Source organism: Melospiza melodia, chromosome 10 (assembly GCF_035770615.1).
Source record: "Melospiza melodia melodia isolate bMelMel2 chromosome 10, bMelMel2.pri, whole genome shotgun sequence".
In the NCBI taxonomy this organism is placed as follows: domain Eukaryota; kingdom Metazoa; phylum Chordata; class Aves; order Passeriformes; family Passerellidae; genus Melospiza; species Melospiza melodia.
This window is the reverse complement of record NC_086203.1, coordinates 14,433,960-14,454,164: the sequence shown is the minus strand read 5'-3', so window position 1 is coordinate 14,454,164 and position 20,205 is coordinate 14,433,960. Positions and strand designations below refer to the sequence as shown.

Below are 20,205 nucleotides of genomic sequence, written 5' to 3'. Positions count from 1 at the left end.
TGGTGCTCGCTTGTGGGTCCGGCAGAGCTGTCCCTAGGAATGATGTAATGATTAAACTCGGCTTTCCTGCCGAGCTTCCCTCCCAGGGCTTGTTTTTCTGTTCCCTTCAGGAGCATCACAGGGGCCAGGTGAGATACATTTAGAGCCTGGAAAAAAGTTAATTTAGCAGAACTTGCTGTGAAGTGGCGTTTCTTAGGATGAGACAGCCCAGCCAGTCTGTCTTCTCCTTTTGATGCAGACACTGACTGTGCTCGCTCTCCTTCCCAGGGAGCCCGTCCTGGCTGCAGCACAGCTCTGCACTAGATTTTATAGTTACTGCTCTGTGCAATAAGTGTCATTTTAAAAGTATCCAGCCAAGAAAGAGCACAAGATGTAATTCCAGTGACGTTTGTGGATTTTTTTGTTTGGATTTTTTTCCTCCAGAAGGACAGTGGTTTCTATTAAAGGGAATTGGCAGTGCCTGGCCTTTAGCCCTGGGCGGGAGATGAGCTTTGAGGGCTCATCCCTTTGCTGCGGGGCCAAGGTGGTTTTCTGAACTCCTCAAACAGTGCAAAGCTCAAATCAAGCCATTCCTTGCACATCTGATATTTTTGTAGTTAACCTGTGAAGCTTTTGTGTACGAAGCAGAGGTCCTGGGAAGGTATGAGAAACAAGCTATTTTTACTCCATCACAAATAGGGCTTGGCATGTTTATTTTAGACTCCGGAGCTGCTCAGGCCACTGTGGGGTTTTTTATAGTCTTCTACTGTTCCTGTCAGATTAAAAAATCAACTTGAACTCTGGAAATCACAGGAAAATAGGGTGCCCCGGTGTACTTGGCTGCAGTGAGGCTCTGAGGAAGCTGCAGGGAGGAGTCGCCTGTGTTGTGCACTGTGCCAGTCTCAGGGTCTCCTGCATAGCAGAGAAGTCTTTTCTGAGCCACCAGCTGTCCATGGACTACGTGCCCTTCTCTTGCATCAACTGCCCTGCAGAGGAACAGTTCCCTTGCTGGGTGTCCTCCCTGCATCTGTAAAATGTCCACAGCTGAATAACTTGAGGAGCTCGGGGGGCCAGAGCAGAGCTTGGCCATCAGGTGAGCAATGCTGCAGCAGGTCATTTGAGTTTGAGTTGCCAGGTCGCCAGCATAGCTTTGAATAATTTTTTTTTTTGCTGTAGACAAGTTCACCAGGCAGCAGGAGGGGAAATTAATGAGACCGGCTCGTTTTCCTCCTGCCACTGGAGTCTGAAAAGGGAAGGATTTAGGTCAGTCCTGCTCAAAGAGTGGGAGGATGCATGGAGGGCCCTATTCCTGTCCCTGCATGGCCAGCTCTCTGCTCCTGCTGACGTGGTGTGGCTGAGGAGTGCCCCTTTAATTGCAGGTGTGTTTTGCACAGGCACTTCCAACTTCTAAGCTCTTTATCCCAGTTTATTATTAGCAGTAATTGAAAGTGTGGCCGCTGGTGTGCTCACTCCATGGTGGTGGTGTGCACGGTGTTCAGTGATGGGTCAGTGTTGTGCAAATGTAACACAAGCAGCCCAGATCCTCTGCCCACGCAGGCTTAACCTCTCCACTGAGGAGCCTGGGCAGCAGCCAGGGACCAGAGCTGGGGGCATCCTGTGAGCCTGGGCTGATCCAGCCCCTTTGGGGTGCAGGCAGCTCACCCCACAGGCTGCAGTGCTGCAGAGTTTATTATGAGATTCACTAGTAAACAGCACTGGTACTAATTTCCAGTTAGAGCATTTTACACACTTAGTATTCTAAAGCTCATCGTTATCACTGTTAAATCTGGCAAATGGCTCTGCTTCTGAGTGGCAGATCTGTCACCCTTCCCTGCCATGGCACTCTGTGTTAGTGTGCAGTGCAGCCCCTTTGCCCTCCCACAGCCAGCCTTTTGGCCACAGACCAGGTGGGGAGTCCAGGTTGTCTGGGGCATTCCCTGGCACCCTGGCGGTTCAGTCTGTTCTTTGGGGTCATGGCTGTCTGTAGGAGCCCCTGCTCCTACAACAGGAAGGTTGGCCCTCCTTTTTTCTCCATCCTACATCTTGTTGTCCATTTTTTCCTATTTCAGAACCCATCTCTTCCTTGCCCATATCCCTCCAGATTCCCAGGTAACAGCCCTGTATTACTTTCTGCTCATCACTTTAATGCTGCATCCATACCCAAACCTGGTGTCTGTGCTGCATAGGAGGTTTCATCTCTCAGCCTTGTCTGACTCATGTCACCTCCGTGGCCTCACAAGTCTCCCCACCCCAAAGCTCCCCTACAATTACGTGGTGTGTGTTGGCTACCCTGCACCAAAGACAAAAATCCCTAATGTAAATCACTGTACTTCAGCCTTGATTCCTCTCCCCGTGTCCAATTAAGCAGTTTCTTAGGTGCAGTCTGCATACCAGTGCAGGAAATTAACATTTTTCACAGTTTTTAGGCTTACCCAGCATCCTTACCTGGGGGCTGTTGGAGCTGCTGCCATGGCTCCCTGCAGAGTCCCAGCTAGCCATGGCCAGCAGTGCTCCATGAGGACCTCCTGCTTTATAGCTGTCCCTGAAGAATTTACAGCCTAAGCTGTAAGGATGGAAAAGGAGATAGAGGGGTCATGTAGCCCTGTTGTGCTGAGCAGTCACAGAGCTCCTCTGAGCTGATTGAGCTGATAGTGGTGAGGAACACTGGCAGGCACTTACCTGCCCCAGGTGCCTGGCCTGGCAGGCATGTGTTCTCTCTCCCCAGCTCCCCACAGCACTGATGGAGATAACTGCAGCACCCCGGGGCTGTTTTCCCCCTCTCAGTTTCAAGAGCTTGATGAGCAGGAGGGGTTTGTGGTGAGGATTGGGCTTTCAGCTTGGTTGTTATCTGTTGGGTTGAATTAAGTCTGGCTTTCAGAAATAGGTAAGGCAGCCAGGCTCGGAGTGTCTGCTCTGTTCTCCAAACAAAACACAAGCCTGGCGACAGCGCTGTGTGTTTTGGATTAAGCAGGCCTGAATTTATTTGTCAATATTAATATTTGTGTGCTGTACAGCGCCAGTGGAAGTCTGTGCTCTGAAGGTTAAGCTGTGTTTAGTTGGTATCTGGTGCTCAAGGACCTGTGTCAGTGATGGGATGGGTGCTGGGGAGCAGGATCTGCCATAGCCACACTCTGCTGTGTGCTGTGCTTTGGACCTTCCAAAAACACAGCTGCTGTGTCTGGGTTTTCCCTTCTGCAGGAGGGTTCAGTATCCCTGTGGATGCAGTTTGGGTTGAAGGGCATGGATTGAGTCTGTGTGCAGAGGGGGTGCCCAGGTTAGGACACAGGCTGATCCATTTTCCCTGTTGATGCTTCCTTGCTGTGTCTGTAGAGGAGCAGGGCCGTGGGGGAGCTCTGGCATGTCTGCAGTGGAGTTGGCTTGTTACGTGCAGTCCCTGTGTCCTGGCAGCCCTGCTCCCTGCTCAAATGGAGCTCCCAGAAACTGCTGCCAGTGGAACGCACTGTGGCTTTGTCAGTGACAAAAATACCTACTTCTTGAGAGAGTTACTTTGCATACAGAGTTACTGGTGTATTTTCTTTTGCTTATTGGGCTGTTAAAACAGGGGGGAAGATAGATGTGAAAATAAACCCATTGTTGTTGGTTTGTGAATAAAGATGTTTTAATCCACGATTAAAACAGGATTTGGTGTATTGGTAGAGACCCAATGTTATTATGCAGGATAAATGTGTTTGTAGAAAAGTACCTGAAAAAAACCTAAAAGTGATACCCTAGGCAGCACAGCAGAGTTTTAAAAATCAGCAGCAATTTTGCCTGGCAGCCTGCAGATGTAAAATGTGAAGCATTGCACAGTGCTTGAATAATATAATAAATTTTGAAACAAAGTGGTTTAAAATATTTATTTATTGAAAATATACTCAGGGACTGGAGTGCAACTACACTAACACTTAATATATTCCTGGAAGAGTTGTGTGGCTGGTCAGCATTTGTTTTCCAAACTCTATTTTCAGCTCTTCCAAGTGTTTCCATAGGTGTTTTGGACAGCTTTTCCCTGGCGTGCTGCAGCCCATGGCTGCTGCCAGCACACTGGAGAGCCAGTGTGACAGAAGGGCCCTGTGCTGAGCCCCCCAGCATGGGAAACCTGCTGCTCTTCCCCAACAGTCCCACAGCAGGATGCTGGGGGGGCTGTGACCTCCTTCCCCACCTGGCATGGGTCCCTTTCCCCAGGACAGGTGCAGCTGTGTGCTTAACCTTTGTTGCCAGAGGAATTCAGCCCTTCTGCCAAATGCCTCATTCTTCCTTTCCTGGGATGATCCAGCCTGTCCCCTGCTGAAACAGCCCTTCCCAGGGTCCTGTGTGACGAGGCTTCTCCTCCTGTGGCTCAGGGTGACCACCCACACTTGTCCTCCTCATGTACCCTTGAGCAAGTTACTTTATTTCTTTTATTTCCTGTGTTTGCTGCACTGCCTTCACCCTGGCTTCTCCCATCCTCCTGATTTCCTCAAAACTGGGAACATGTCAGGTGCATTTCTTCAACAGAATCTCCCTAAGGGCAACTTTTCAATAATCCTCTGGATGAGGAGGAAGCCAGAAGGGTTGGGTAGAGTGTCTCTAACCACGTTATCACTGGCAGCCTGGGACCTGGCAGGCACTGAAATCGGCGTGTGCATTGCTCCTGCAGAACAAACAGCCTTGCGAAGGGAGCCACTGTCTCTCTGAGGCCATGGTATAGTTTGCTTTTTGGGACAAAGACTGCTTAGACATCTGGATTGGATTGGGGATTTTAGGGGAAAGATAAGTTATTAGTTTGCTGTGAATGGAGAGTGACTCTGATTGCTCTGCGAGCGTGCTTTTGCCAGCTCAGTGCTCACGGGCTGAATTCACGTTCTGCTTCACAAGGAGAAACAGCAACTGTGGAGGCTGCTGGCCGTGTCCTGGGAACAGGGGCTGAGCAGACCTTTCCCGACCTTCTGCTACACTGAGAAAACATGCTCATTTTATGGGCAGTTAATTTATAGAAAGTTCCTGTTTAAATTTCCTCCAAGGCCATAAAACCGGAGGACAGCTGCACGCATTAGCTGGCTAATCAAACACTGCTCACCCCTGGCTTGCCCTCCCCTGCTCCTCACCACCACTAACTTCGGGCTCCTTCATGTGAGTGAGTGTGGCAGCTTTGGGAAATACACTCTGAAATGTCCTGCAGAGGAGTGGCTGGTGCTGCCAGGGTTTGGGGTGTCCTTTGGGACTGTGCTGCTCCACAGGAGCATGCAGGGTCAGTCAGATTTCGTATCGCACTCTCCCTGAGTTATAAAGACTCTGCTGTGCTCTCTGCCCTAAGGAGTGGTGCTGCCTGCTATGGAAATATCCACCCTGGGCTGAAATAAAAACTTTGTTCACATTTTGCTTCTCTTCCAGGCGTGGGGAAAGCTGTGATTGTTTCCTGCTGCCTCCTCCCTCCTTCCCCAAAGACTGCCAATAAGTAAAACCTCATAGGTTTGTTTGCAGTTGTGTCCGAGTTCATCTTTCGGTGAAAGGAAATCACTTTAGATGGGTGCTGGGGCACCCGAGCTCCAGAAATGCAGCTTTGCCCTGGCTCCCTGCAGCAACCAGCCTGATAGGATTTCACTATGGGTATGTGCTCTAATAAACTTGATCCTAATAGCTAATTTTGATCTAGTTTGAGAGAGAGGTTGGGAACTTAGACACTGAATCTCTTGAGAGCTCCTCAGAGCTGCTTTTTCCTGTTCTGACAACAAGCAGGCTCATGTTCCACCCTCTGCTATAATTGTACTGGTTTATTTTCCATCACCTTCTCACCGTGTTAAAACTAATGATAACAAGGAGAAACTTCTAACCCATGTGCAGGACTGAAAGCCAGAACTAAAACTCCTGCTCCTGCTCTCCCAGCAGTGTCTGCTGCTGCTCCTAACAGCTGTCCTGCCTGCTCTCCCTGCTGCCTGTGCTCATCAGCTGCAGGGAAGGCAGCAGAGCCCTCCCTGTTTTGGAGAAGTTGCTGTGTTTTCACCCTTATCTCCCTTGTGCTCTAGGGAGTGTTTGACCAGTGCATAAAATTACTTTGGCTGTGTGGTTGGAGGCTGCAGAGACCTTTTTGGAGCCCCCTGCTTTATCTGCCAGGAATTTAATAGAGGTATGATGGCAGGAAAGAGCAAAGGTGAGCACGTAACGCCCATTAGAAGTTTCTGAACCTGCTAGGGCTCCTGCAATAAACCCCTTCAGCAGATTGCCCAATGTAATGTAAGAAAACTGGCCTGATATCTCTTCATTCTGTTTAAGCTGGGGCCTGTTTCCCTTCCTTTAAATCTCCTCTGCAGCAGTTGGGGGAAAAAAATGCTGCAGAAAGAAATGCCAGGAATGTGAACAGCAGGTGGGGACTGGCAGATGTACTTATCAATCAGGACAGGCTGACGAGTGGTTTATTCCTCTAAAGAGCTACTGTTTGCCTCCAGCTTGGTTTACTCCTGTCCTCTCCAACTCCCTCCAGCCTCTACCAAGGTTCAAATTAAGAGCAGGGTAGATTTCCTGGTTCTCTGGAGCATGCCATGCTTGGTGCAGGACTCCCTGCTCCAAAACCAGAAGGGCAGGGTGGGGGCAGACCCTGTAAACCCCACTGGAAGGGTTGCAGCAGCAGAGCTCATCAATAACATGCCACATCTCAGGGATGGGATTTGGGAAGTCTTGCTTCTGTGGTGTCCAAGCAGAAGACAGACTCGATTAGTTAATTGAATTTTCTGCACTGTTGCTTTTCAAAACATGACTTCATATCTCGGAGGAGTCTGGAGTTATTTCAGTGGACAAAACCCCATATTAAGGAGGTGGTGCTTTGAGATCACTTGCATTTTTGAGTGAGAAGACTGACACTCTGGATTGCAGATCTGGACCTGTGAAAAGGGGAGCAGGATCCTCTGGTCCTGGAGTTTCAGAGGGATTGAGCCATGGTTTGGTGTGGCTGCTCCTGATTCTTTGACAACCATTCACTTCACTTCATATGGAAATGCCTCTTTGTAGCAGGGCAACCCAATTTACATTAAATAACAGGCTAAATGGCGAAAAGCCTTTATCTGTTGATCTCTAAGCAGCTTTCCCGGGAGTGTTGGCAGTGTATGTTACAAGCAGAGCAAACCTGCCATCCCAAACGACATTGTGGATGCTTTTCCCTCCAAGCTTTCATTCTGGCTGCTGTGCTTGTGTCAGAATTCATGTGTTATCCCCGTGCTTTGGATGCACTCCGTTTCTGTGCGCTGGTGCAACGCCTGGGATAAGCCATGGGCTTGCAGGTGGTGTGGTCAGACCTCTCCTTCAGTGGCTTGCAGGTTTTTCCCTGGCTACTTCAGCTGGTGTGGATGTTGCTGTTGTCTGCAGTGCCCCGGGCACCCAGCTCCAGCTCGCAGTGATTTGCCTTTGCAGGGGCGTTGCTGATGTTGATAGTTATCTTTAAGAAAAATGAAGGCACATCTGCCCCAAGCCTTCTTATCAGTTTTTCTTCAGATTGTTGCTTGGTTTTGTGAAAGAGCAGTGGAAGAGAGAAATAGCTCTCCCAAGGAATAAGCACAGTGAGGATAAGGGAGCAAGCAGGGGTATAGAGTAAAGCAGGCACAGAATAAAGATCTCAGAAACATCCCTTTTTCCAGCAGCAAAATGCTCTTTTCAAATTCTGCTCACAGGGCACCACCTTGGCTTATGGGGGGCTTGTGTTGGGAGTCGCTCCCTTCAGGTTTTAGAGAGCAGTTTAGCAGCAGCTGAAGCAACAATTCTGGTCACAGTGCCATTCCCAGTGCTACCTGAGTGCACCTGCCTGGAGCAGCTTGCCCTGGCCCGTGCCCCCTGGCTGGCAGCCTGCTCCTGGCTGGAAATGGCTCAGCTGGTGAGCGCTGCTCCTTCCTGGGGCTGCCCTGCAGGGCAGGCACCGAGCAGGGGCAGGGCAGCGAGCAGGGAGCAGCAGGTCCCGATGCCTCCAGCCCCTCAGCACATTCCCCAGGGGCTGCCTCCCCCTTGCAGACCCTTGGGCAGAGCTCCCTCGGGCAGGATTTTCCCCAGCCCGCTCCCGTTTGGGGTGGAAGCAGGCTCAGCCCTGGGTGTGGGGTGCCCTGCTGTGGCTGCTGGGGCAGTTCTGCTGGAGCAGCGGTGCCTGGGTGACACCGGTCACACTGCCTGCCACGCAGACTGCTTGGAGTGGAATTTAACTCTTGAGCTTAACTGCTCCCTGGAATTTCCCATGCCGAATTTCCATGCTGTGTCCCTGCCTCAGGCTTTGCTTCAGCTTTTCAGCAGAAGCAGTTTGGCCATTTCCAAGGGTTAAAAGATTTTTTTTTTTAAGTTTTATTTTGTCAGTATTTAAAAACCAAACAGCCCCTAACTGCTTGCATTGAGAGGTGCTGGGGTGGCACAAAGGCTGCCTGGAAGGTTGGCAGCCCCAGGCTCTGCTTGCAATACCTGTGCCACCTCCCCTCCCAGCAGAATGCCCTGTATCTTATGGATCTTATCGGGTTACAGGCGTCTGCAAGGCTCCCAGTTCACCAGTGCTTTGTAGACTGGTTTTCATGGATCCTGCCCATCCAGGACCTCCTCCAGCCCGGGGCCAGAGGGACTGAATCAGTGGGAGGGAGGTGCTGCCTCTGTGCTATCCCAGGGCTGGGAGCAGGAGCCAGTCTCTCCTGGGCTGCTTGCTGACACTCATGGGGGGGTGATGGGCTCACCTGTCTCAAAGGCAGAAGCTGGAATAGAGGTGGAGAAAAGCAGTGAACTGTGCTGCTTGCTGGGACCAGCTCAAGACAACCTTAATTCTCAGGTATTGTGACTTTTTGCCTCATTATTTGCAGCCTTGAGGTTTTAGATGTTGCCTTTATCACCTAGAGCAGCATCATACTCTGTTGGGAGTGGGGGGTTTAGGCTCAGTCTACAGCAGTAGGCAAAGCTCCTGGCTGACATAAGGTCTTGAGGAATAAGTGAGAGGCAGTCTGGCTGCTGCTGCCTGCAGTAGGAGGCATCTTTGTTACCTTTGAGAGTGTTTTTTAATGGTGTGTGGAAGGTGTTTCAGATCTGTAACCTGGATTTGTTTGCTCTGACCAGTTGACTCTGGTGATGCTGTGGTGTGGACAGTATGGTCCCTGATCAGAGAGCTGCTAAGTGAGTGCTTGGTGACTGTAACCAGTAAGCCAGGTTATTTTTGGCATAGTGTCTCTGTTTGTAAGGGATGGTCTTACATGAACCACCTTTTCCCCATACAACCCATTATGAAGCTCAGAAGAGGCCAGTCCAGAGCTGCTCTTCAGAGGTGGGCTGTTGTAGAGATCCTGGCTGTGGTGTAATTAGGTTTTTATTTTTGAGCTCTAAGCCCAGCCCCTCCAGGTGAGGGAATGGGAGTTGTGACCATTCCATTGTAGCTGGCTCAGCTGAATTACTTGTAAGTTCTGTGCATACATATGGACCATTCTGCACGCTCCAAATGCTGTACAAGGTGCAGGAAGGTCCTGCAGGACTGACCTGATCTCATCCCTGAACCAACAATCTGCTGAAGACAGCGAGCCAGGGAAACCCTGCATAACCACTGAAGTTAACACAAGCAAAGCAGAGCTGTGGTGCCTGTCGGGGGGTACCTAATTGCTGTGCCTGCCACCTGGGGATTGGAATTGCTCTCTGGAACCTGAATGGGATGTACTGTGATAAGCAGTTTCATTGTCTCCCCACATCTGCAGCAGCTCAGTAAAGCACAGGCAGGCTGAGCACACCTTCAGAGCTCCAGGACTGCCTTTTCCTGCAGTGCTTGTGCATCTCTCTGTAGAGCCCATATGCTTTTGCTACACTGTTTATGTTCTCCTGTGCTATTTGGTAGCAGAGAGCCCTCAGGTTTTTCTGGGAAGTGTTTGAGGCTTGCTGGGATAGAGGTGCAGCCCTAGGAATGTGACTGTGAGCACAGCAAGGATAGTCCAGTGGGTGCTGAGTAACAGGATGCCCTCTTAAACTAATTACTGGGGTTTGGCCATCGCATTAGCTGAAGGTCAGGGAGTGCTGAGCCGCAGTCAAAGTGAGAGTGACTTACTTGGGGGGTGGATTCACAGTGATTAAGCACAAATGCATTTGTCTGCTGTTGCACAGCTTCGGGAACACTTAGGGCTGCTGTGGGTGGCTGCTGGCTGGGAAGTGGGGCTGCTCTCGTTTCTCTCCCGAGGTCAGCAGCACACACTGTGCCTGGGGCTGGGCTGTGCTCTCTTCTGGGTGCCCCAAGGCAGAAAAAGGGGTTCTGTGGGAGCAGAGCCCCAAGCAGTGGGAAAAGGGGCGTTAGAGGCACTGCTGTTACAAAAGGGTTACACAGGGTCCCTCTAACTTGGCTGAGAGGTGAAGGGGAGAGTGGTTTCTGGGTGTCCAAAGCACACACAGTGAGCAAGAAAAGGTGATACTTGGCTTGGAGAGGATCAAACTATTACAAAACTCAGCTGAGTGCTGGTTTAATTTACCTTGTTGCCTTAGAATGGCATCCGAGCATTGGAGCTCTGATGACTTTGCCCCCATTCTTGGGATTCTTGCAGAAGGAGTCATCCCATGCTCCACAGTGTTTCTTTGCACTGGGGAAGAAGTCAGTACAGGATCTGCCCCATCTTACTCCATTTTTTTCTCTTTATAACTTAAATTCATATTTTGATGTGCCCACTTCAGTTGCCATCCTGCAAGTCAGTGTGCTGCTGTCCCCCTCACAGCCATCCAGATGTCACCTAGGGAGCTGTGGGACACTGTGTCAGTGGGCTGGGCAACCAGCTTTGGTCTCCCGTGTAAAAATTGCATTGCAAGTCAAAATAGAGGGATGCAGCCTGTGCTCACACTATTTGAAATACACTGCAATTTAGGGTTTTTTCCTCATAAACATTCAGACCTTGCTTTCAACATCTCTGACCTGTACAAGATGGAGGAGGGAAAAATTACTGGATTTTTTCTGCTGTGGCTAAACCTCAGGGCCATTTTTTGAGGTCTGATTCCAGATCCCATGCCAGCTAGTTAACTGTTGCAATTGTGTTACACTGCACAGGCTCTGTGGCTGCTTACAGAAGGAAAGCAGAAGTTTACCTTGCCTTGTCCTTGCAGTCTCTCTGCCTCCCCTTTTCCTGTGAATGCTCTTTACCCACTTTGTCCTTGGGTCCCAGTTTTGAATAACTTGTCTGGTGTCTGAGCAGGACAGTTTGATCCTATTTTTGAGTCCTCTGGACTTTTTTGTCTGTGGAATTCGGCAACAGGGAATGGCAGGATGTTTATTTTGGAATTGCTGCAGGGGGATTGCTCAGAGCAGCCCTTTAAACTGCTTTGTATGAGAGAGAAGCAGGTTATTAGTTAGTTAGTTAACCTGGTATTTAGTTACCCTGGCTTTGTGCTGTCAGGGTGGTCTCTATGGCCCTTCTTGCCCAGATCCTGAATGCACGATTCCTGGTTTAAGGAATGAGCTTGAGCTATGGCTGAATGTGTCCTGTTATGTGTATGGATGGGGCAGAATGTCAGTGTTTTAAAAAAAGCCTAAATGTCACTGATACTGCAGTGAGTAAGTCCGGTCTCACTGTGAAATAATTGAACTTGTCTCTTGATTTTTCAATTCCAGAGCAGGGTGGGGAGAAAAGCTGGAGCTGTCTCTGTGCCAGGGGAGCTGTGATGAGCAGCTCCAGTCTTCCCTGCTCCTGGTTGAAGCCATTGTGGCCATGGTCAAAACCAGATGAGGCTTATTTTATAATTACACAGTTAAACAACATAATTTAGTTCAAATATAATTTAGTGACATGAATGCATCAGGAATGCAGTGCAGGCTCTGTTAGTGTCTGGTGCTTTGTAATTTAAATCAGTCTTCCTGCACCAGAGCATCTGGGAAGGAGATGGACCTGTGAAGCCATGCACTGTCCTTCTGCCTTGGTCAGCTTGGGCTCTTGGAGATCTCCTGCTTTTGGAGGAAAGGGTGGCCAGCTTGGGCCAGAGGTGACTGGGGAGCAGAGTGTCACTGCCCTTCAGTCCTGGTCTCCAAGAAAAGGAAGAGGCTGGTCGTTTGATGGCTCTTAGTGACTCCTGAATTTCTGCAGGTTTAAGGGCAGTGTGTTGCCCAGCTGGAAGCTGCTGATCTTTAGGGAGTTAATTCTTCCTCCAGAAGCTCTCTCTGCCTCTGTGACATGGGAGCAATGCTGCTTCATTTCACAGCTTTCCCATTTTATGGTTGATGGTTAAAGTTGGAACATTTCTATCTCCTTCTGCCAAGAAGCGTTTAGAGCAGTTTTCATGAGAAACATTAAAAGTTGGAGGTCCACAACTGATGCCCTGCCTGCTCTGCATTAGTCACTGGGGGGTAAATGTATTTAAATGAGGAGCTGTGGCAGTCTTGCTAGCTGAGTAATAAATCAGGGCTGAGAAACTCCATGAAGCTGAATCTTAATGCCTTGGCTTGGAGTTGCAGGGTGGGGTGGTAAAGCTGATGGAATGGTGGGATGTTTCTAAACAGAATGTGCCTGCCCTTAGTTACACTGCCACAGAGAACATAAATACTGCTGCATACACAGCTGAAGTGCTGGAAATGGCTTTTTGTTGGTGTTGCTTTCCGTGGTTCCTGTCTCCGCTCACTGTCAGCTCTCGGTGCTTTGCCTCCCCGTGGCAGCAGCAACAGGTAGGGGAGAGATCCAAAGTTTGCCTCCATTCCTCTGCTTAGTGCCTAAATCCTGGCACTGTGACACCAACCTGTAGGAAATTATAGTGCTTGAGCACTTTCAAGGACCTGCTAGAAATATTTCATTATCTGAGGAATTTTGTGGAATACCCAGAAGGTGATTATAAACCTTGGAATGTGGCCGTGTCTCCACGAAGCACTCCGGCCAAACAGCATTTGGAGGTGACACTGAAACCTCCACTGACCCTTTCTTCTTTCCAGATTTGGGTTTGGTGCCTGCAGCCCTCAGGCTGTGTGTTCCTGTCCCTGCCCAAGCCACCCACGCTTGGGTGCTCCTCTCAGTACCGGTAACAGAGCCAGTGCTTGCCTGGTGCCCGCAGTGCCAGCCTGTCCTGGGGGGCCCCAAAGCTGTTCTAGGTGTCAAAGCACAGGCAAGGGTTCTGCCATGAGCCTTCTGACTCAAGTATAAGGCCAGAGGTGCAGCCTCAGAAGGGTTTCCTTCAGAACAAGATTTGAAGGTTGATCAAGTTTCCTAAGAAGGTGATTTACTGAGCTGCCCTCTCCTGTCAGTGTGTCTTTCGTGTCTTTCACCCCTCTTACAGCTTCTGCTTGCTAATTTGGCAGAAGGCATTTTGTACCATGTTTATATAAATTAAATAGATAAAAAATAGACAACTGGTAGGTGGAAGAGTTTTGGCTAAAATGACCCTGAAGCTCACCTCCCTCCTCTGTGTGACCCATTCAACGTGTGATGTACTCCAAAACTCCAGATTTCGTGCCTTGCTCAGCCTAGGAGTTTATCCCTCGGGGTTTTTCTCTTTTTGTAGGGACTCTTTAGTAGTTGTTAAGACAGAATGTCCAGTGAAAGCTTCCTCTCCAATTAGGATATTCGTTGTTTCTTTTCCATGTGGATTCTCTGAAGCCTCATAAGAGGTTTTGTTCAGCCTTTAATTCAATTAAGAAATCAAGCAAGAGATGTAAATCTTTTTAGGCTCATTGGTTTCGGTGCTCATGACTACAGCTGTAAAGAACATCTCCTGCACGGTGCAGCTGAGCAGCTTAAGGGAGGGAGTGTTTTTACAGGCTGAGGTTTCAAGTGCTGCTGGAGCTTTGTGGATGATTTTGTCCCTTTGTAGCAAGGGGCAGAGGAAAAGCTGCAGTCAGTGATGGTGGCTTGGTTTAAACCTGTTTCTGAAGCAGCAGAAGCCTCCTCTTTGATAGAAACCCACTTTCCAGCTCGGTGACTTCTATCAAAGGTCATTAAGGGGTGTGAATTAGACTCAGAACAGCTGGTGGATGGTGAGTGATACCAGGGGACAGGACACACAGTGGTGACTGTCACAGCAGCTGCTCCTGCACATGTCCTTTGGCACTTGCTGGGAACAACCTGCCTGCCCAGGAACACAAGGTCAGGCTCTCATCCCTCGTAGTCCTCACATTTAAAAAGTGACATCTTGTGTTTTACTTCTTGTGTCCATGTGCTTTCTTGTCTTGTCTCCAGGTGCCCCAGCTGCCAGCCCAGTGTCCTCTGTCCCACCTCTCCTGTAGGATGGGATGGCTTCTGCTAAAATGCTTTACTTTATTGCCAAGGTCTTCATTGCAGAATGAGTGACAAGTTCAGCATGATACAAAACTTCCCTTATTAAAGAGAAAGTTGGAGTCAGAACTCCCTGTTTTATCTTGGTGCCTTGAGTTCTGGTTTTTATTAAACCTTGGGAACTTATAAAACATTTGTGCGTGTGTGTGTGCATGTATATATAGATATATGTGCACACATCTGTTGTGTTTATCTTCAAAATATGCATTTTTATGGCATTTGTATGCAAGGAGATCTTAGTCCCATCTTTTTTTTTTTTTTTCCATAAACTTTTCTAGTTTAATTTCCTGTGGATTTTAGTACTACCTTTAGCTTACATTCCCTTAAACACAGAATTAAATATTCGGGTTTTTGCACACTGTCGCTGTGTTTTTAGACAAAACCAGGAGTTATAAGCAGAATTTTTAGGGGCTTGCTCTGGCTGGCTGTGCGCTGGGAACACAAGTGGAGCCAAAGCCACGTTACAGTGCATGCCCTGAGGCAAACAGACCCTTGCTCTGCCCTGTGCAGCTGTATATTTAGCCTATATGCCCTTTCCAGTAACAGCCAGGAGAGGATGCCTGGGGAGGAATGCGAGTCATCATTTCCCCGAATGCCATCCCGGGATCAAGTGATGCCTGAGCCAGGAACACTGCCTTGGTAACTCTGCCTTCTATAAAATTGGCTGCCCCACCCTTTTTTTTTTTTTTTTTTTAAACCATGTGAAGTTTATGACCCTACTGAATCCTTAAGAAAACCCAATTTGTTTGAGTTAGTTTGGCTTCTGGTCCTTTTATTAGAGGAGAGCGTGGGCTCTTGTTTCCCATCTCCCCAGTGCCCCAGTGCATCCCACTTTGTTCTCTTTGAGCTTCATCCAGGAAGGATCCAATTTATACCTTGGATTGTCATCACTTTTCTCTGCCAGCTTTCCCTTGGGATGGGCCCGGCTCACAGGATGCAGGAGGTGTGGAGTGCCATTGTTGAAGCTGTCCCTCTGCTTTGGCTTGTTGGTGGATGTTTATATCCTCATTTTTCCTGGCTGCTGGCAGCAAGCAAATGGCAGTTCAACCTGGCTGCAGTGTTTGTAATTACAGGGGAAAAAAAAGATTTCTGAGGCCTTCTAAATACTTGGGAAGATAATATCTGAGTTTCCTTTCAACTGAATGCACTTGAAGATACGATCTGAGTTGGCTGTCTGGGAATAACAAAAGTGGAGGAAGGGATTGATTGTGGTTGCTGAAACTTTCATCAAAGAGTCAGGAGTGTTGCCTAGCCAGAATCTGCAGCTGCTGGTCCAGCACAGTGGACACTCAGACATGGCTTGAGCACAGGGCAGGGAGCACACAGAGCCTGCAGGGGGCCAGTCCAGCAGGGTGGATGAGCAGCGGCACATCCAGGTGGTTTTCCAGCAAGTCTGTCAGGTCAGAGTGGAAGTGTGTAGTCGAGAGGCACCTGTGGGTACCATACTCATCCCTCCTGCTGGAGGCTGGGGAAGGTGCTGCCTCCAGAGCAAGACTTGCCACAGCATCTTGCAGAGGAAATGTGCTCTGCAGGGAAGAAAAAACATGCTCCAGCTGCCAAAAAGGGATCTGGTGTCCTTTGTGCTGCTGCTGCTGCTCTGCAGTGCCCCTTGCATGTACCTCAGCAGGAGTGCCCTGGCTGGGGGCTTTGGGACTGCCAGGCTGCCTCCTCCCCTGCACAGCACTTGCTCAAGTGCTTACTGGAGCATGTCCTCAGTGCTTACCTCTGCCAGGAGAAGAAGTTTTTCTGGTAATGGAGTCCCTAATTGGGAATTGGGGAGGACAGTGTAGTAGCCCAACTTCTGGACAAACAGATGGGGCAAAAAGGAAAACTAGTCTCTTTGCATCCTTTGTCACTCTCACAGAGTGGTAATGAAGGTAGCAGAAAGCTTCCTGTCAGCTACAGGAAAGTTAAAATATCTCAGTGCTTGCTCTAGCAGAATAAAAACTGCTGCAAGGTGTCAATGGCAGTGACCACTTCCTGCACAAGTGTCACGAAACTGCCTGTGGCTTCTGGAACTTGAGCGCAACAAGTTGGTGACAGCTTGCAGGCGAGTTCCCCATCAGCAGGAGGGTGCTGCTTATTTCCCTGCCCAGCACACATTTTTAGCACTGCTGTTTCGGGTTTGAGTTTGTTTTTTTTCCCCTAGATTGTTTTTCAGCGTCAGGGTTTCCTGTTACTGACACCAGATGTGCTGGAGACGAGCAGTGCAGAAATACAAGAAGGGAGGAGGATGAAAAAAAGCACCTCTTCTTGTGCCTATTTCATTTGGGCTGGCTGGGTGTCACTTCTGGGCACCTTCACCACCTTTGATGTGGTGACAATACACAGTGGGCGCACCATGTTGAAATGAAGCTTTGGGGTGAAGAACTGAGTACAGGTTGGTACCTCCTGAGCTGATGGTGTTTGGGGTGATCAGCTGTTGATGGCTGTGGGGGGAGAGGGTGGAAGGGGCTCCAGGGGCCTCAGGAGCACTGATCTGGGGCTTCCCACTCAGGCAGGTCTCTCAGGGTCTGATCCCATATCATCTGCTGCTGTTTTGGTTTTGGTGCACACGTGGCTTTGAGCAGGCAGCTGTGAGTACAGCATTAAGCCAGAAATTGCAAGAGCTTGTCCTCCAGCCTCCATGTAAGTAAGGCCACCACCCCCAGATGTGCCTGGTTAGTGTTGTGCAGGACAGGATGCTGTCCCTCTGAGCAGTGTGGAGTGGGGAGAGCTGTGTCTGGTGGTGAATCTTCTGTCCTCTTCCTGGCCTATTCCTCATGGCAGATGCCTGCCCTGAGCCTGTGTGTGACCAGTGTGTCTGTGTGTGTGTGTGTGTTCTGCTGTACATCCCTGTCTGTAGCTCATCCTGTGCACAGCAGTGTCTGGAGCTTGGGTCTTTGTGAATGTCCATGGCAGAAGCCACTAACTAAGAGGTTGGAAATAACTCCCAGAGGCATTTGCTGCACTCTCCATAGCCTTTAACACAGTCTGTTGGAAGGGCTGCTGCCTTTGTTTCAGGGTATGTCCGGAGCAGGGCAGGCACAGACACTCTGACCATTCCCTACATTTCACCCTCCAGGCTGTTCTTTGCACATACTACATGCCAGGCTTGCAGGCTAGCACGCCCTTGGGCTTGAGGAGACTGTCAGTTCATGGCTTGGTGATGGGCTGCTGTGCCCAGACACACTGCCTGCAGGCTGTCTGTCCCTCCCTTCCCGGGCTCCTTGGGCACAGCGCAGCCCCGTGTGCAGGGAGCCCTGCCCGCCTGTGCCCGGCCGTGCCGCCAGGCTGGCACCAGGGGTGCCCGCTGTGGTGTTTGGGAGCGGGCAGCAGGGCCGGCAGAGTGCCATCTTTGTGTGCCTGGCCAGGGACGCTGCGTTTCAGCATTTCATCATTCCTCTGCTCGCTGCCCTGACTCGCCGGCGCGCGAGAGCTGACGGGGCTTGCCCGGAGATCTCCTGTGGAAACATGCACGAGATCTCTGCACAGACAAGAGCTCTGCTCTGCAAAGGTGCACCAAGTCTTTATAGCACAGTTTGCTTCCTTAAAGGCCATTTGTTTAATGCTTACTTTAATGAGGATATTGGTAAATAAGCAATCAGGTAAGTGGGATTCCTCCTAACTCCTAAATATCTTCTTAACCAGAGTCAAGAATTGCACAGCAGTTACTTGAGCTTTCTGCACGCTGGGCTCAGTGGCATTAATATGCTGGTGGTGATTAATTACCGCAGCCCAGTGATGTGATTGTGTGCTTGAGCAATTGGATTAGATGCAGCTGGACAGAGACTTCACTTTCACTGGTTCTTGCTGAAGTGGTGTCGTAATCGGCCATAGAGGAAGAGTCATTTCTAGGACAGCCACTGTCCTCTGGCTGGGGTGCTTCCCCTGGCTCCACACCTGGGTCCTGATGGGCAGAAGGAAAGGTCTCTGGGAAAATGTGTGGCTAGGAAAAGCTACTTTGTCCTGCTCTCAGTCTTTCCTTTCAGTCCCATCTTTTGCCTGCGCTGTTCAGCGTTCCTGGATAACAAAGGTACAGCCAGTCCTTACCGCGTCAGTGGGTGTCAGAGCTGCATGGAGAGGGAGCAAATTCCAGCATTGCCTTGACAAGTCAGCATCATATCAAATGCAGCATCATAACTTCACCAAGCAGGCCCAGTTCCATGGCTCTGTGAGGGGGTTTGGCACTGGAGATCAGGAATCAACCTTGGCGCATGCAGCAAGCACTGGGACTGAAGCAGATGTTGATACTGACTTTGATGTTTCATCCAACACTCTGAAGGCTTGAACTTGAGACCAAAAGAGCTCTCACAGAAGCACGAGAATAAAGAGAAAGTCAGTTCTTTCAGAAGATCAGACAGAAGGAAACATCCTGAAATTCAGGACTAACCTGAACCTTTGTATTTGTTCTGCGAGACTGGGCAGTGCAGATCCTGCTGGAAGGAGGAGCACAGTGCCATGGAGAGAAGCTGGGGTGGTCTGGCCTTCCCTCATGACTGGGAAGTGCTACCTAAGTCAGTCAGCTCTATGGCCTGATGCTTCCTAGAGGTCAGCAGAGAACCGCCTGCAGAATTCCATCTGTTTGGGTCTTGGCCCTGTTTTGAATTTGTTGGAAACTGTGAAACACTGAGGATTTTGCTCCTGGAGGGCTCCAGTTCTGTGCCACTCACTGGTCACTGACAATGACCTAGAATGTGGACTTTTCCAAATACAGCTGGGATGGTTTCTCAGCTGAGTCAGGGTTGTGCCCATGGTAGTGCCATGGTAGGTGGTGTGGGCTCTCAGACCAGAGGCACCAGGCAGGTGCCAGTGCTTATTCCAGCCTTGCTGCAGGTAACATTCACTCTTCTGCAGCTGCATCCAGACCCACAGTGCTGGTGGCCAGTAGACTTGCAGAGCAGCACTACTGGCTTTAGGCAGGGGATCTCCTATCCCAAAAGGTATTCACCTTGCACTGATAGTCCATGTGCCCTGCAGCACTGCAGGGCAATGCCTTGTACAGCTCTGCTGATAGCTGCAACCACCCTGCTTTTCCTCCTTCACACACTGGGAGAGGCTGGCAGTGTTTCAGCTTCTGTCCATTGTGTGCTGAGGTGGAGCTGTGTTAAGAGGTGGTTTTTTTTTTTTGGTGGCGCAAGTTTGTTCTCAGCTCTTCTGTTTGTTCTTTGTTATCAGCTACTGAATTCCTCCTGTACCTCCTGTGTGCTCCACTCCTATATGCTGAGCCTGTTCTTCCATATTTTCCCTAAAATGAAACTCTGAATTTGCAGCCTGCAAGTGTCACAGGAGCACATAATGGCCAGCTGCGGAGCCAGGGGGCACATATGGGGCAGTGTTTGTTGACTGCTTTGATAAGTATTTCTGAAATAGGTGATGACTTCATCTTCCTCTCCTGCTCGCCACAGATACCAAGAACCAGCTCCTTTCTGCCCAAATGCTCCTCTCCATCCAACAAAAACGCCCCAGGCTGGATCACATCATTTGGCTGAGCAGCACAGAGCTGTGCCACACTCATGCACAACCTGCACTGCAGTGTGACGGGGCAGGGGCTGGCCTGAAGCACCTCTCCAGGTGTTTTACAGCCTTGTGCAGTTGTGCAGTGTGTGTCTGGGGTGTCTGTCCCCTGCTCAGGTGTGGATGTTCAGTGCAGCAGGGAGAGGCAGCCACGGGGCTGCTGCCACAATCCTCCCCCAGCCACAGGTCTCTGATCCTGCCTGTGCTTGCCATCAGGGCTTTCCAGCGAGCAGGCTTCAGGAGAAGTAGCTCAGGGACAAGGTGCCATCGCTGCAGTCACCATGCTCCAGGCTCCATGGAGTGTGCAGGTAGTTCCTTCAGCTCTGTAAGGCACAGTGTGGGGACAGAGCCCCCTGATTTCCCACTGTGATGAGCAGTGACTTCCTCAGGACCTCTTGCAGGAGTCTGCATCATCTCTGTAGCTCATTCACATGGCCTGTTGGATATTCTCCACCAGACATCTACTGTGGTACTCATTTACCTGCTGAGATAACTCTGTGCTCATCTGAAATCAATTGCAGTGTGTCAGATC

At 49.8% G+C, this 20,205-nt stretch overlaps 1 protein-coding gene across 4 annotated transcripts in view; it reads left to right on the top strand.

Annotated features, from left to right (window-relative positions):
• DAG1 (dystroglycan 1) overlaps positions 1 to 20,205 on the top strand; it is a 51,322-nt gene that overhangs the window by 13,101 nt on the left and 18,016 nt on the right. Inside the window, exon 1 of one of the 4 annotated variants that reach the window (XM_063164464.1) lies at positions 891 to 1,072. The exons of 2 other annotated variants lie outside the window; for them this stretch is intronic. The gene's annotated coding sequence lies outside the window, so the exon portion shown is untranslated. Of the gene's footprint in view, positions 1 to 890; positions 1,073 to 8,566; positions 8,744 to 20,205 lie in introns of those variants that run through there. One more of the 4 variants, XM_063164462.1, reaches the window with a different exon arrangement.